At 48.1% G+C, this 15,945-nt stretch overlaps 1 protein-coding gene across 1 annotated transcript in view; it reads right to left on the bottom strand.

The window, feature by feature from the left end:
* Positions 1–7,857: 7,857 nt before the first annotated feature.
* Positions 7,858–15,945, bottom strand: part of STK24 (serine/threonine kinase 24) — a 314,684-nt gene continuing 306,596 nt past the window's right edge. The window contains exon 11 of the mRNA XM_056108888.1: positions 7,858–7,868. The gene's annotated coding sequence lies outside the window, so the exon portion shown is untranslated. The remainder of the gene's footprint in view (positions 7,869–15,945) is intronic.

Genomic DNA, 15,945 nt, shown 5'->3' with positions numbered 1-15,945 from the left:
TTTGAGTGCAAAGCCAGGAGTAACCCCTGTGCATCGCCGGGTGTGACCCCAAAACAACAACAATAACAGAAAAGAGCAGTGGAGGGCCAGAGAGATAGTATAGTGGGTAGGGCACACGCCTTGCACGTGGCTGACCTGTGTTCAATCCCCAGCATCCCATATGGTCCCACGAGTACCACAAAAGTAATTCCTGGGTGCAGAGCCAAGATATTAATCCCTGACCATCCCTGGGTGTGACCCCCCCCCTCAAACCAGAACCAGACGAAACAAGAAGAGCAATGGAAAGTGTTTCTAGAAGGACCTGTGGTTTGTGTTGAGGTATGCTCAGACCCTCGTGCTAGCCGTCAACACAGAGGCTAAAAGCAGGCAGCAGGGCACATGTGGTCTCAGGTGAGGCCAAGCCTGGCAAGAGGGAAGGGGGAGGGGGAGAGAACCTGGGCTGTGAGTGCCTCGGGCACTGCAGGGCTGGCTGCGGGATTCCTGGGCAACCCAGTCGGCTCTAGGAACTGGGTTGGCCTGGGTTTTGATCCTGGCTTATGGGGGAGACCATAGGGGCTGCATTTGGGGTGTGTTGCTTGGATTCGGGGTGCATTGGTTTGTCTGCGAGAGACACATGAGGGAGTTTACTATTTCTAGAGACCAGCCCACCTTTCGGGTCTGAGTCAGCGATGTCTCAGGATGTGCTGGAAACATCCCGTATCAAAGCTAGGAAATATGGCTATGTACATCTACACAATGGAATACTATGCAGCTGTTAGGAGAGATGAAGTCATGAAATTTGCTTATAAGTGGATGGACATGGAGAGTATCATGTTAAGTGAAATGAGTCAAAAAGAGAGGGACAGACATAGAAGGACTGCACTCATTTGTGGAATATAAAATAATGTAGTATGAGACTGACACCCAAGGACAGTAGACACAAGGGTCAGGAATATTGCCCCATCATTGGAAGCCTGCCTCATGAGCTGGGGGAGAAGGCAGCTGGGATAGAGAAGGGATCTCTAAGACAATGATGGTTGGAAGAATCATTTGGGAGGGGAGATGTGTGCTGAAAGTAGATAAAGGACCAAACGTGATAGCCTCTCAGTATCTGTATTGCAAACCATAATGCCCAAACGCAGAGAAAAAGAGTATGGGGGAAATTGTCTGCCACAGAGGCAGAGGGAGGGGTGGAATGGGTGGGGTATACTGGAGACATTGGTGGTGGGGAATGTGCACTGGTGGAAGGATGGGTGTTCGATCATTGTATGACTGAAACTCACACATGAAAGCTTGTAACTGTATCTCACGGTGATTCAATTTAAAAAAAAAGCCTTGGTGAAAGGTGTCATGGTTACTGGGGAGAGGAAGAGAGCTTAGTGCTAGAACTCTGGGGCTGGGTGCCAGGCACCTGGGACACACAGAGAACATGTGCCAGGCTTGGAGGCTGCATGTTGTCAGAAGTGTGGTTACAAGGCTGGGGGTGTAGGACGTACCCTCAGGGGAGTCTAAATAGGGTGTGAGAGAAGCCGGAGCAAAAGTACAGAGGGGAGGGCACTTGCCTTGCACATGGCCAACCTGGGTTTGATATTTGGCATCCCATAGGGTCCTCTGAGCCTGCCAGGAGTGAGGAGGAGGAAGCTGTAAACACTCTGGGTGTGGCCCCCAAAACACAGTTTTTTTTTCTTTTTGGGTCACACTCAGCAATGCTCAGGGGTTACTCCTGGTTTTGCACACTCAGGAATTACTCCTGGTGGTGCTTGGGGGACCATATGGGATGCCGGAGATCAAACTTGGGTCGACCACGTGCCAGGCAAATGCCCTACCCACTGTACTATTACTCCGGCCCCAACAAATTTTTAATAAATAGAGAGAGAGAGAGAGAGAGAGAGAGAGAGAGAGAGAGAGAGAGAGAGAAAGCAGACATGGAATGACCCAATAGTTCCCGGGTGCAAGAGCTTTATACTAGGTAGTAAATAAGAAACTTGTAGTGGTCCCCTCCATGTGCCCGGCCTATGAACACCACGTTGATCCCACACTGCCATTAAACCAGATCCAAGTGGGAGCCACTGGTGGTCCATGCCAGCATTCATGTATCTGATACACTTGCGGGAGGGGGACCCGAGTTCCTGTACACACTTTCTACAGACCCTTCTACAGACCCCAGGTTTCCAAGTAAGCCCAGCTGCCTGCTCTAAACGGAATCAATCTCATGCATTAGCCTCCTGAACCATTATTCATATTATTATTATTAATTGAATCACCGTGAGATACACAGTTACAAAGTGTCGTGCCCAAGTTTCAGATCCCCCAATTGTGGAAAGACCAAGTCCACACATAATAGTGCAAATGCAAAGAAACTTTATTACTAGACCAAGCCTGCGCTAGGGTCCAAGTCTCATCCAATGCAGTGGAGTCTTGACAAGAACCCCGACTCCAATTCCAAGCTGTTTCTGTAGGGTTCAGGGTTAAGAAGCAATTTATATACTGGTCTATTTTTAGCATCGGCCCTATTACAATGGTGGTCAGCAATTAGGCAATGGTTAACAACAGTTTCTAAGGAGGCTACAGTGACCCCCTCATGACTGGCCAGACCCAACTGCCCAATTCCTTATCTCGGCAAATTACTCAATTACTGGGAGTTGACCAGAAACTACAAGTCCTGCTCTGGAGAAACAGAAACTGAGGCCTAGTTGAGACTTAATGTTAGCGGCAGCTTGTCATGGCATTAGTTTTGCCCTCACAAAAGTTGTTTATGATGGGATTTCAATTATACGATGTTCCAGCATCCATCCCTTCATGGGTGCACATTTCCCACCATCAATATCTCCAGTTTCCCTCCCACTATCCCTTCCCACCAGCCTACCTCTATGGCAGGTGCTTCTCTCTCTCTCTCTCTCTCTCTCTCTCTCTCTCTCTCTCTCTCTCTCTCTCTCTCTCTCCTGGGCATTGTGGTTCACAATACATCCTATCAGCACCCAGTTCTTGTCCAGAGTGATCATTTCCAACGTTCCAACGATCATTTTTCATAGTGGTCCCTTCTCTGTCCTAACCACTCCACACCACCCCTTGTGGCAGGTTCCAGCTGTGGGCCAGTCCTCCTGGCCCTCATTTCTACTACCCTTGGATAATAGTCTCCTACTATGTTTTTTTTTTCTTTTTTATAGCCCACAAATGAATGCCATCAGTCTATGTCTGACCCTCTCCTTCTGACTCATTTCACTCAACGTCGTCCTCTCCATGTCCGTCCATTTCTAAGCTAATTTTGTGACTTCATTTCTCCTGGTGACCATGTGTAGTCCATCCATCGTGTAGATGTGTCTTTTCTTAAGGCATGTGTCTGACTCAGCCCCTTGTGTGACTTGGCTGGCTAGCTCCATCCCTGGGGGGCTCCATCTGTCTCCCTCTCGTAGCGGGCACTGCACAGGCGTCCACAGCACTCAGTTAACCTGGTTGAACAGCAACCAGGTTGAAAATGAACTTGCCCCTCCAGGCGCACAGAAAGAAGAGTTCCTTCCTGCTGACTACCCCATCTTCCTGGGGGCCCCCTCCAGTGTGTGTGTGGGGGAAGGGCAAAGGCACCAGCTCGCGTGCTGTGTCACCCTCTACCAGCTGAGATCATCCCATTAGGAGGGATCAACAGGCAAGCAGTAACAAGTGCTATTTTGAGGGGCAGAAACGTGATAAAAATACCTCCCCGGCTCCTGGGAGTGAGTGCACGGAGGATTTTTATAGCTCTCGTTTCCAGCTATCTTACATTTGTCTTCGCTAAACATCAGGAACACGGGTGCTAAGGAAACAGGCCAAACACAATCATATGGAAGCAGTTTCTGACTTTGATTGCCAATATACCTTTTATTTCTATAGCTGTCAATTTACATAAAATGTATATGGTTTTTGATTTTTTTTTTTCTGAATCTGCCAATCACCAAGATATTAAAATTCTGTGTAGGTTCTTGTGTGGCATGTGGTTTAAAATTCTGGTCACAGATGAACATTGTCTAGGAAAATTTCTATAAACATGTGTGTTGATATTTAATGTTAGGGGTTGGAGGGATAGTACAGTGGGTAGGGCGTTTGCCTTGCATGTGGCTGACCCTGTTCAATCCCCGGCGTCCCATATGGTTCCCTGAGCACCTCCAGGAGTAATTCCTGAGTGCAGCACCAGGAGCAACCCCTGCTCATCGCTGGATGTGACTCAAAAAAACAAAAAGCAAACAAACAAAAACCAAAAAACCACAATGGCAACAATGGCATTTCAAACTGCAGTGAATCAGAGTCCCCAGCCCAGAGATTCCCGGAAAGACTGCATTTATGGAGGCGGTAGAATGCTTCACTTTCTTCCAATACCGATTATTAGGTTGAGGTCAGATTTCAGATTTTGCTTTGTTTTGTTTTTCTACCTACCACTTAATCTGTAGCGTTCAGTTCAGCTTGCTCCTATGTCATTCTCCCTGGGCCATTTTCTCATATTTCTTAAAGATATCTACTGGTGTAATATGGACCCAAGGATCGAAGAGATAGAACAGGGGTTAAGGCACTTTCCTTGGATAAGGCCAACTCGAGGTAGAGCCCCAACACACATATGTCTCCCCTACTGTCCCCGGGAATACCACCAGGAGTGATCCCGAGCACAGAACCAGGAGTAATCCCATAATACCAGTGGGTGTGACCCAACCCTTCAAACCCCCCCCCCCCCAATTTAATTTAATTTTAAATTATATTTTATTTTTTAAATTTTGGTCTCAGCATTTTACTGATTTGAGACTGGAACAATAGTACAGTGGGTAGGGTGTTTGCCTTGCACACGGCCGACCCGGGTTCGACCCCTGGCATCCCATATGGTCCTCAGAGCACCACCAGGAGTAATTCATGAGTGCAGGGCCAGGAGGAACCCCTGAGCATCACTGGGTGTGACCCAAAAAGAAAAATAAATTTATTGATTTATTTTGGTTTGTGACACATTACTGGGCCCACTCGAGCAAATCAATGAACAACGGGAGGACAGTGACAGTGACAGTATTTTGGTTTGGGCGCCACACCCAATGGTGGTACTCAGGGCTTATTCCTGGCTCTGTGCTCTAGGATCACTCCTGGCTGGCTCAGGGGACCATATGGGGGACGAGGCTCGAACCTGGTTTGGCCACATGTCAGGCAAGTGCCCTACCCACTGTGCTATGGTTTCAGTCCACTAATTTTTAAAACAACGTGTTCCCAAGTCCTTGGAACACAGAGTGGGGTCTCCATTTCATTTCACAGCGTTGATCCACTCCCAGCTGCACAAAGGGGGCCCCAAATATTCTACCCAAAGAGAAAAAATTCAGGAGCTGGGGACTGCCAGGGAAAGCTGGGAGGGGAAGGGGCAGAGACGGCATCTCCTGAGGCTGCTCCGGCATGTTCCACCCTGGCCGTGTCGCCTGCGAGTCGAGCCTGTGTCCACTGTGGTCTCACCTGTCCCTGTCTCAGTTTGGCCCTGACCCAGAGGGACCGAGGGCACCTATGTCCATCACAGGAGGACAAGGACTTACATGCAACACAGACTAAAGGACACCCACGTGCATCTTAGAGAATGGGGGTGCAGGATTGTGTTCCCCAACATTTGTGTGTTAAAGGCCTAATTGGCCAGTGCTACGGCATGGACCCGTGTTTGGAGATGGGTCGTTCCAGAGGGGCCGAGCTCATCGGAGGGGCGAGCCTCCTGGTGCAGTGGACATTGGGTTGTGGGTACACACAGACCAGTGCTGATGGCTGCTTTAGGGAAAACTCGGCATATGTCCTTTACCTTATTTTATTTCTTTTTTCTTTTTCAATCAGCACATTAAAAAAAAAATTAAAGCACCATGATTTACCAAGTTAGCCATAGATGAGATTTAGACATGCAGTATTGCAGCACTGACCCCAGCACCAGTGTCAACTTCCCTCCACCAACGTCCCCAGGTTCCCTCCCATACCCCTGCCTTCACACACACACACACACACACACACACACACACACACCAGCACCAGCCTGTCCCACTGACCAGCATCTTTCAAAGTTCGCTTGTTAAAGTTTGGGTCTCTTGATTTCAGTGTAGTTGGCTCTGCAGATTGGATATTTAGCTCTGTCACTCCTTAAGGCCACTATTGTACATGGTGCGCCCGACCTGGCCCCTGTGGCTTCTCATCTGTCTCTTCTCTGTCTCTCCTTCACCCTTTCTTCCCTTCTCCTCCCTGGACTCTAGGGCCAAGGTTTGGCCCCATTTTTAAAATAAGCTTTCTTTTGTGATCTCCCCTTCTCTTCCCTTCATTGTTATCCTTTCGTGATCTTCCCATTATTTTTTTTTCTTTTTGGGTCACACCCAGTGATGCACAGGGGTTCCTCCTGGCTCTGCACTCAGGAATTACTCCTGACAGTGCTCAGGGGATCACATGGGATGCTGGGAATCGAACCCAGGTCAGCCGCGTGCAAGGCAAACGCCCTACCCACTGTGCTATCGCTCCAGTCCCAGATCATCCCGTTCTCTTCGCTTCATCCGTTCCCCTCTTGCAGTGCCTGGAGGTGGCTCACTCAGTAGCTCACACATACTCGAGGGTGTGTCAAGGGGAAATTTTGTCACTCTCCTGGGTGACAATTATACAACATTTTGGGTTCATTGAAAAGAAACTGTCTGGGGGCTGGAGTGAGAGCACAGCGGGTAGGGCGTTTGCCTTGCATGCGGCCAACCCAGGTTTGATTCCCAGCATCCCTTCTGGTCCCCCGAACACTGCCAGGTTAACTCCTGAGTGCAGAGCCAGGAGTAACCCCTGTGCATAGCCGGGTGTGACCCAAAAAGCAAAAAACAAAAAAAAAAAAAAGAAAAGAAAAGAAACCGTGTCATTCCAGCATCAGCCCTTTGACTTTTGTTTTGTTTTGTTGTAGGGATTTCGTAGGCAGTTCCAGGGGTCAGACTTAGAGGTGTGCTGCTGAGGACCCAGTGTTTAAAGTCTCAGACCTGTCAGCCTTTGCTCATTTAGGAAAAAACAAAACAACTTTCATTTAAGGCACCGTGAGTCATAAAACTGTTCACAGTAGGGTTTCATGCACGCAGGGTTCCAGCCCCCGCCTCCCACTGTGCCCACTTCCCTTCCACAGCATCTCAGGGCCCCCCTACCCTCCTAATAGCCCCCCTATCCTCCCAGCCCATTGTGGTGAGCTCAGTTCTGTAGACCCGTTTTCAGATCCTGTTGCCTTTGGTCACTTGTTGTTCCTTGACTCGGCTTTTTTTTCTATCCCTCTTATGACTTCACTCAGCTTGATGCTCTCAACTCTATCCTCAGAGGCAAATTTCATGATTTTTATTATATATTATTTTAATGAATCCCCGTGAGATACAGTTACAGACTTACAAATTTTTGTGATTACGTTTCAATCACACAATGTTTGAGTACCCATCCCTCCATCAGTGCCCACTCTCCACCACCAATGTTCCCAGACTCCCTCCCGCCACCCCCACCCCTTCCTACTCCCTGCCTCTGTGCTAGAAACATTCCCTCTTACTCTCTCTCTCTTTTTGGGTGTCATGGTTTGCTATATAGGCACTAAGTAACCTTCTCTTGCAGCCAAGCAGTATTGCTCTGAGTGTATGGACTGTAGATTCTTTATCCACTTGTCTGTTCTTGGACAGTTGGGCCATTTCCAGATTTGGTTATTGTGAATAGTGCTACGTAGTGAATAGTGAATAAACATAGGAGTGCAGGGGTTTTTTTTTTTTTTGGCATAGAATAGTATTTGGGGGCTTTGGGGTTGATGCCAGGAAGTGGAATTGCTGGGTCAAATGGAAATTCAGTTCTTGGTTTTTAGAGAAGCATCCATATTGTTTCCCAACGAGCTTGCACCAGCCAACAGTCCCACCAGCAGTAGATGACGGTTCCTTCTCCCCCACATCCATGCCGACACTGCTTCTTTCTGTTCTTTGTGATATGTGCCAGTCTCACTGGTATGAGATAATATCTCATTGTTGTTTTGATTTGCATTTCCCTGAAGATAAGGGATGAATAGCATTTTTCACATACCCATTATTTGCCCATTTTTAATTGAGTTACCGGGGGGGTTATTATTCAGTTGTATGAATTATATATATATGTATATATATGATATTAGTGGCTTGCCAGATATATGACTTAAAATATTTTCTCCCATTCTGCTTTTGAATTTCTTTTTTTTTTTTCCTTTTTGGGTCACACCGGGCGATGCACAGGAGTTACTCCTGGCTCATGCACTCAGGAATGACTCCTGGCGGTGCTCGGGGGACCATATGGGATGCTGGGAATCGAACCTAGGTCAGCTGCGTGCAAGACAAACGCCCTGCCCGCTGTGCTATTGCTCCAGCCCCGTCTGCTTTTGAATTTCTTGATTGTTTCCTTTGGTCCAAGTATGAACACTCCAAAAGGGGTGGGTTTGGGTGTCATCTCTTTTGACTTTCCTAGCTAGGGGGAGGGGAAGCTCCCCCTGGGTGGGGTTTCTGGGGACAGAGTGCTTTGACAGTAACCTTCAACTGATTTTCTTGTAGCCACCCTAAACCAAGCCATCATGCTCTGTGGGAATCAGTGTCCTCACAGAATCTCCTTCCTTCCCCCCTCTGGGTGGCCCACAAGATAGATCCACGCCCTGTATCAGCGTAACATCGACTCCATCACCATGCCCCAGATCAGTGTAACATAGACTCCAGTGTTGCTGAAAACACTGAGGCTTAATTTTGCTCGAACATCTGCTTCTCTGCCACCCCCAATACTCTCCGGGGTGACAATCATACAACATTTTGGGTTCATTGAAAATAAATCATGTCACTCCAGAATCAACCCTTTGAGTTTTGTTTTGTTATTGGCCTACACCGGTGATGCTCAGGGGTTACTCCTGGCTCTGCACTCAGCAATTACTCCTGGTGGTGCTTGGGGAACCATATGGGATGCGTGGGCTGGAACGTGGGTCTGGCCCTGTGCAAGACAAATGCCCTCCCTTGCTGTACTATTTCTCAGACCTCTCAACATTCAACCCTTTTTTCTTGCCATGGTTGTGATTTTTTGTTTGTTGCAGCCATGCCTAACAGTGCTTAAGGTTTATTCTTGGCTCGGTGCTCAGGGATCATCTGTGGCAGTATTCGGGACTGGAACTCTGGTCAGCTTGTGTGCAAGGCAAAGACCCCACCTGCCGGAGTATCTATCCAGCCTCTCCTTTGAAATTCTTCTGGTTCAGGACAATAGAGAAAACTCAGTTTACCCCTCATGAAAGCAACAATAGGATACATATAACATATAACATGTAACAACCAGGTTACTAAATGACTTGTGTGATTCTTTTTTTTTTTTTTTTGCCTTTTTGGATCACACCCCGCGATGCTCAGGGGTTACTCCTGGCTCTGCACTCAGGAATTACCCCTGGCGGTGCTCGGGAGACCATATGGGATGCTGGGAACCGAACCCAGTTCGGTCGCGTGCAAGGCAAACGCCCTACTCACTGTGTGATTCTTATGGCCATACACAAATAGGTGTTGTTTGTGCTCACTTTTCCCAGGGCTTAGGAAATGAAGGAGGAAGGCAACTAATCTAAAATTGTGTCTCCAAAGAAGCACACACACACATACACACACACACATACACACACACACACACACACACGAGGAAAATCTCATTCAAAGTTGGTTCTCTTTCAACATTAGAAGAGAAGCCGGAGTGATAGTATAGCAGATAGAGCTCTTGCTTTGCGTGCAGCTGACCGGGGTTCAATCCCCAGCACCTCATACAGTCCCCTGAGCCCACCAGGAATGACTCTGAGTGTAGAACCCTGAATCAGATCTGAGCACTGCCCTAGTATGACCCAAACGCCACCCCACCCCCACGTCAACATCAGAAGAGATAACTCATGACAAACTCTACCCTCCAAGGCAATTAGTAAGCAATTTTGAAAACAGGAAACAGGAATTAACTATTGTTTTATGTGAGAAAACATCCCTCCAGAGTCATTGAAACAGAAAAGAGGGGTCCCTCAAATGTACATATTCTCCCAGACGCTTGACAGCCGGGGCCAAGCTATGGCAAGGTAATGAATTCAGTGTAATTAATATTTCAATAGAGTATTGACAAGAGCAATTCTGGAACAAACCCTCTGAGACCTTTCCCACAGTCTGCCTCCTGCCTCTCTGTCTCAGTGTCTCAGCTCACTGCTTACTTAGTGCGTCTCTCCCTCCGGAGGGCTCCCCAGCCCTGCCTGCCGGCTACTCCTGCACAGAACCACGCTTGCCACTAGCGACCTGTTCACCCTGGCTGCGTGCTGCCCACTCCCAGTCAGGCACAGGTCTGCAGGGATCTGTGGAATATGCAAACAGATGGTGCAAAGGTAACTAACATATTCCTATTTTCAAAAGCAGAAGCCCAGCCCCAGTTGATGTTCTTTGACAACAGAGCCAAGTTATGCTGGGAAGGAAACAAGAAAAGAAGGGATTTCTGAGGCCAGAGTGATAGCACAGTGGGGAAGGCGTTTGCCTTGCACACGGCCAACCTGAGTTCGATTCACAGCATCCAATAGGGTCTCCGAGCATTGCCAGGAGTAATTCCTGAGTGCAAAGCCAGGAGTAAGCCCTGAGCATCGCCAGGTGTGACCCCCCCCCAAAAAAAGAAGAAGAAGGGAGTTCCTCTAGATTGGAAAAAGGGCTTTGTAGGCTCCACAAGGGCACAGGGCTCTAATGCATAATGCATATGCACCCCCAGTCTTGCCACAGCCCCCCCATCCCCACCCTAAGCAGGGCCTGGATGGAGCTACGGGACAGAGGGTCAGGCCCACAGGCTCACCCTATCATCTTGCTGCACCCCCGATTACTGGTACCCTGCGATCCTGCAGGAGGCGTGGGTATGACAAGTCCCCCAAGAATGTGGGTTGAGTTTATTCCTCCCTGGTGGGTGGAAGTTAAGATGGAAATGGGTTAAAATGATCTTTTTGGTGCAACTGAATTTGGAAACAAATCGAGAGTAATTTCCACCTCGGGGAGGGGAGGGGGTTCACATCTGTTAATGTTATCATGGAAAAAACTCAAGCTGCAAGTTAATTACAGTATGAATCTGTTTGATGACTAATTTGTGAGAGCTGAAGAAAAATTTAGGAGTAATCAGCCAACAATTATCCTAAGATGGCCAAGGAGAGCATTCTGAGGTTCTTGGTGGCGGAAAGTTATTTAAATGAGTAGGTCGGAAACGCTAGGAAGGGGAAGTCCTTGGGGAAATGGAAGAGTTCTCCCTGAAAAGACTGCAGATAGGAGAGAGGGGCGGGAGGGATTCAAGGAGGAGTTGTGAGCTCTGTGTGTGTGAGATGAAGGGAGGAAGGGAGGAAGGGAGGAAGGGAAGAAGGAAGAAAGGGAGGAAGGGAGGAAGGGAAGAAGGAAGGTAGGGAGGAGGGAAGGAAAGTAGGAAAGAAGGAAAGTAGGAAGGAAGGAAGGAAGGAAGGAAGGAAGGAAGGAAGGAAGGAAGGAGGGAGGGAGGGAGAAAGGGGAGGGAGGGAGGGAGGGAAAGAAGGGAAAAGGAAAGAGAGGGAAGGAGGAGATTCAGGAAAGAAGGAAGTAGGAAAGGAAAGAAGGAAGAAGGGAGGAGACAAGGAAGAAGGGAATTCAGGAAGGAAGGGAGGAAGGAGGGAGGGAAGGAAGGAAGAAGGAAGGGAGGAAGGAAGGAAAGAGAAAGAAAAAAGGAGATGAGGAGGGAAGGAAGGAGAGAAGAAAAGAAGAAAGGAAGGGAAAAGGAAAGAAGAAATGAAGGAAGGAGGAAGGAAAGAAGAAAGGAAGGAAGAAATGAAGGAAGGAGGAAGGAAAGAAGAAAGGAAGGAAGAAATGAAGGAAAGAGGAAGGAAAGAAGAAAGGGAGGAAGGAGGAAAGAAGGAAGGAAGAAAGGGAGGAAGGAAGGAAGGAAGGAAGGAAGGAAGGAAGGAAGGAAAAAGAAAGGGAGGGAGGGAGGAAGGAAGGAATGAAGGAATGAAGGAAGGAAGGAGGAAGGGAGGGAAGGATGAGGGTAGGAGAGAGGCAGAGAGGGTAGGAGGGAGAGAGGGTAGGAGGGAGGGAGGGAGGGGGGAAGGGAGGAAGGGAGGGAGGAAGGAGGAAGGAAGGGGCCAGGGAGATAGTATAGGAGTAAGGCATTTGCCTTGGTCTCAATGCACCTAAATTTGACCCCAGAATTGCCTGTGGTTCCCTAAGCATCGTCAGGAGCCCCCTGAGTACAGAGCCAGTATGACTCCCAAATCAAAGAGAAGTGAAAGAAAAAAAAAAAAAGAAATTTTGTTAGCCTCAGTCTTACAAGAAGCCTGAAGGAATGACTAGCTATCAGTAGAAGCTCCTATATAAAAAAATCTTTTTCTTTATTTTCTTCTTATCATTTGTTTTGGGAGGGGGCATACCCAATGGGGCTCAGGGCTAACTCCTGGCTTGTGTTCAGGAATCACTCCTGGCGAGTTTGGGGGACCCTCGGGGTGCTGGGGATTGAACCGGGGTCAGCTGCACGCAGGGCAAGTGCCCTCCCCTCTGTACTATGGCCCCAGCCCTGACAATGAACATTTTGTTCTCCTCAGTCACCCAGCTATTCTCTGTCCGTTCATTACTAACTTGAGTTTCAAAAGCGTTTCAGGGGAAATGCTAAGAGCACTTTTCTCTCCCTGCTTCCCTTCCTGCTCAGCCTTCCCTAGGATTCATTTGGTTTCCTTCCCACCAACGTGGCCGGTTACGAATGAAGCATCGGTCTCCCCTGTCTCTTCCCTGGGTGTAAGTGTGTAAGTGTGTGTGTGAGTGTGTGTATTGCTGGCCTTTCCTCTATCCCTACTCTCAACTTTAGTGCATGTGAGATGAAGATGCTTCCAGACACCGTCTCCCGTGATCTGTCTCTCCCCTCGAACATCATTTCATTCCCTGTGTGTGTGTGTGACAAATTCATTTCACTCATGTGTGTGAGTGTGTGACAAATTCATGCGTAAAATCCCAAACCTGATCTCGATAAGGAAGATCACCGTCGCCCCAGGAAACTCGTCATCCCTCAAGCCAGTTTCCACCCTCAGCTGAAGACAATCCCCCTTTCTTCTCCTGCATTTGCTGACCTTCGCGCATGCTGAAACAATATGCACCTTGTGTGTCGGGACGTACCTTTCATCGGACAAGTACGACTCCACACCGGGCAGAGTCTCTCTCCTCCTGGGGGGCGGGGGAGGTGGGAGGGGTGGTGTTTGGTTCCTGTTTGTTTCCAGGTCGCTTTAGTTTTAGGAGTGAAACTGCTCTGAGCTTTTTGGTGCCAGTCTTGGTGTGGATGTGGATTTCCACTTTCTTCAGGTCCGTGGGATAGAGTAGAGCTGCTGGGTCTGGCCGAGAGCATCTACCTTGAGCAGAAACGGACAGACTTTCTTCCGGGGGGGGGGGGGGGGTGTGTGACTCAGTTTACCTTTTCATCATCACTGCCGACTTGCGTTCGCTCCACATCCTTGGCAAACTTCGACGAGGGCATCTTTCCAAGCTTAGCAATGTGTGTGTGTGTGTGTGTGTGTGTGTGTGTGTGTGTGTGTGTGTGTGTGTTTGGGTACCTCACCTGGCAGGGCTCAGGGGCTGTTCCCGACTCCGTGTTCAGCAGCGACCCCTGGTGGAGACTATATGAGGTGCTGGAGATAGAACTGGGGTCAGTCTTGAATCACCTTAACGGCCCCCTCCACCCTCCTCCCAACCTTCACTCCAGGCCTGGAGGTTCAATGCAAAGAAAGGGCTAGTCACGTCGCTAGTGTGAGTGGAATGCCACCCGAGTGGGTGTGACTGCACTCAGGGATTTGCAGTCTTGCTTACGGCCACGTGTGCGTTAGCAAGTCTGTGTGTGTGAGAGTGGGAGTGTGTATCCGCCCTTTTCCCATTTGCCTCTGATGGACATCTGTCCTCGCACTTGATTACGTGCCCAGGTACATCACATGTAATAGATGCTTCTGTTGATTACGTGTGCGAGTGTGTGAGTGTGAGTGTGAGTGCGTGAGTGTGTGAATGTATGTGAGTGTGAGTGTGAGTGCGTGAGTGTGTATGTGTGAGTGTGTGTGACTGAGTGTGTGAATGAGTGTTGTGAGTGTGTGTGAATGTGTGAGTGTGTGTATGAGTGTGAGTGTGTGTATGACTATGTGTGAGTATGTATGTGAGTGAGTGTGTGTATGAGAGTGTGCATATGTGTATGTGAGTGTGTGCGTGAGTGTGTGTGCATGTGTGTGAGTATGGTGAGTGTGTGTGAATGCATGTGAGTGTGTATGTGTGTGAGTGTGAGTGTGTGTGTGTGTGAGTGTGTGTTGCTGGCCTTTCCTCTATCCCTACTCTCAACTCCCAGTGCATGTGACATGAAGATGCTTCCAGACACCGTCTCCCATGATCTGTCTTCCCCTCGAACATCATTTCACTCCCTGGGCACCAGCAGGACCCAGGTCAGGTCCAAAGCGACTGCAGGTGGTGATCTTTCTCTGCTAGCTCTTCAATTTCTCCTTGGGAAAGAGCAGTGAAAAACATACGACAAGCAGTCATTGTTTTTTCTTGCTTAGTTTTTGGGCCACAAAACAGGTGCTCAGGGCTAACTACTGATGCTGGGCTTGGGGATCTGTTTTGGTGGAGCACCAGGGGCCATATGGGATGCCGGTGACGGGACATGGGTTGGCATCATGCAAGGCAAGCACCTTATCTACTGAACTGTTCCTGCAGCCCAAAAGTCCTCACCTTATTGTTTTAATCCTAGTCTATTTTCTATCAGAAGTGATGTTTTTAATCCTTGGATTTATGAAGATTGAGACCCAGTGGTGAGAACACAGCCTCTTCAGCTGCCGGTTTGAGTTCGAAGCCCCTTCCCTGCCATTTTCAAACTGTGTAACTCTGAGTACGTGACTTAGCCTCTCTGTGCTTCAGTGTCCTCCGCTGGGGCTAACAAAAGATTCTACTTCACAGAGCTGATGTGTGAAAGGAGTTAATATTCTCTCTGGTCCTGGAAGCAGTATGTTTTCACATTTACCATTGTTACAAATTAAAAAAGAAGAAATTCAGTAAGGATTTGAAGGGCCGACACTCCAAAGCCAACTTTACAAAAATTGCAAAGTGACCAGGTTTACAAATAATACTCACGTTCATCTGGAAAACCAAATATATAAGACAAAGCAGAAAAATGTGGCGTTAATTATTAGAGAAGGGGGGTCTCAGTTTTATCAAAGACCAGATTCTATTTTGATGCAAGGAAACCAACATTCCAACTTGGGGACAGAAGCAGATAGCAGTGGAAAAGTATTCCCGCTCTCTGGGGCAACAAACTTGGCATTTCAACCGTGTATGAGACCGTTTATCAAGGTATCTGTTTAACTATTTGGAAAAAAGAAAAGTTGATCCATATTCCTTTCATGTATCAAAGTAATTGTATGAATCAATGATAGGACATAAAAACAAAACTTGGGGGGGGGACTGGAGCGATAGCACAGCGGGTAGGGCGTTTGCCTTGCACGTAGCCAACATGACCGACCCAGGTTCAGTTCAATTCCCAGCATCCCATATGGTCCCCGGAGCACTGCCAGGAGTAATTCCTGTGTGCATGAGCCAGGAGTAACCCCTGAGCATCGCCGGGTGTGACCCAAAAAGAAAAAAAAATCTTGGGATCAGAGAGCTAGTACCGAGGTGAAGTTCTTGTATGTGGCTGGGGGGAGTTTCCCTGGTACCCCACACAGTCCCCTGAGCCCACTGGGTGGAGTCCCTGAGCACAGACCCAGGAGTAAGCCTTGAGCACAGCCAGGTGTGGTCCAAAACTAAAACCAAAACAGCCCCCCCACCAAACTGTTGAAGTATTAAAATATGGATTTTAGAAAAGAAAAGCTTGAAAAAAGACCTTTTAGTGAGCGTTGAAAAAAACCCATGAAATTTATATATTAAAAAAAAGAAATTTATATATTAAAAAAACCAACAACAAACATTGATCATTCTGACATGGAAAATTAAG

The sequence above is a fragment of the Sorex fumeus genome, unplaced genomic scaffold (assembly GCF_029834395.1).
Source record: "Sorex fumeus unplaced genomic scaffold, SorFum_2.1 ptg000008l, whole genome shotgun sequence".
In the NCBI taxonomy this organism is placed as follows: Eukaryota; Metazoa; Chordata; class Mammalia; order Eulipotyphla; family Soricidae; genus Sorex; species Sorex fumeus.
The sequence above is the reverse complement of the archived record's forward strand: the minus strand, read 5'-3'. Positions and strand labels throughout refer to the sequence as shown.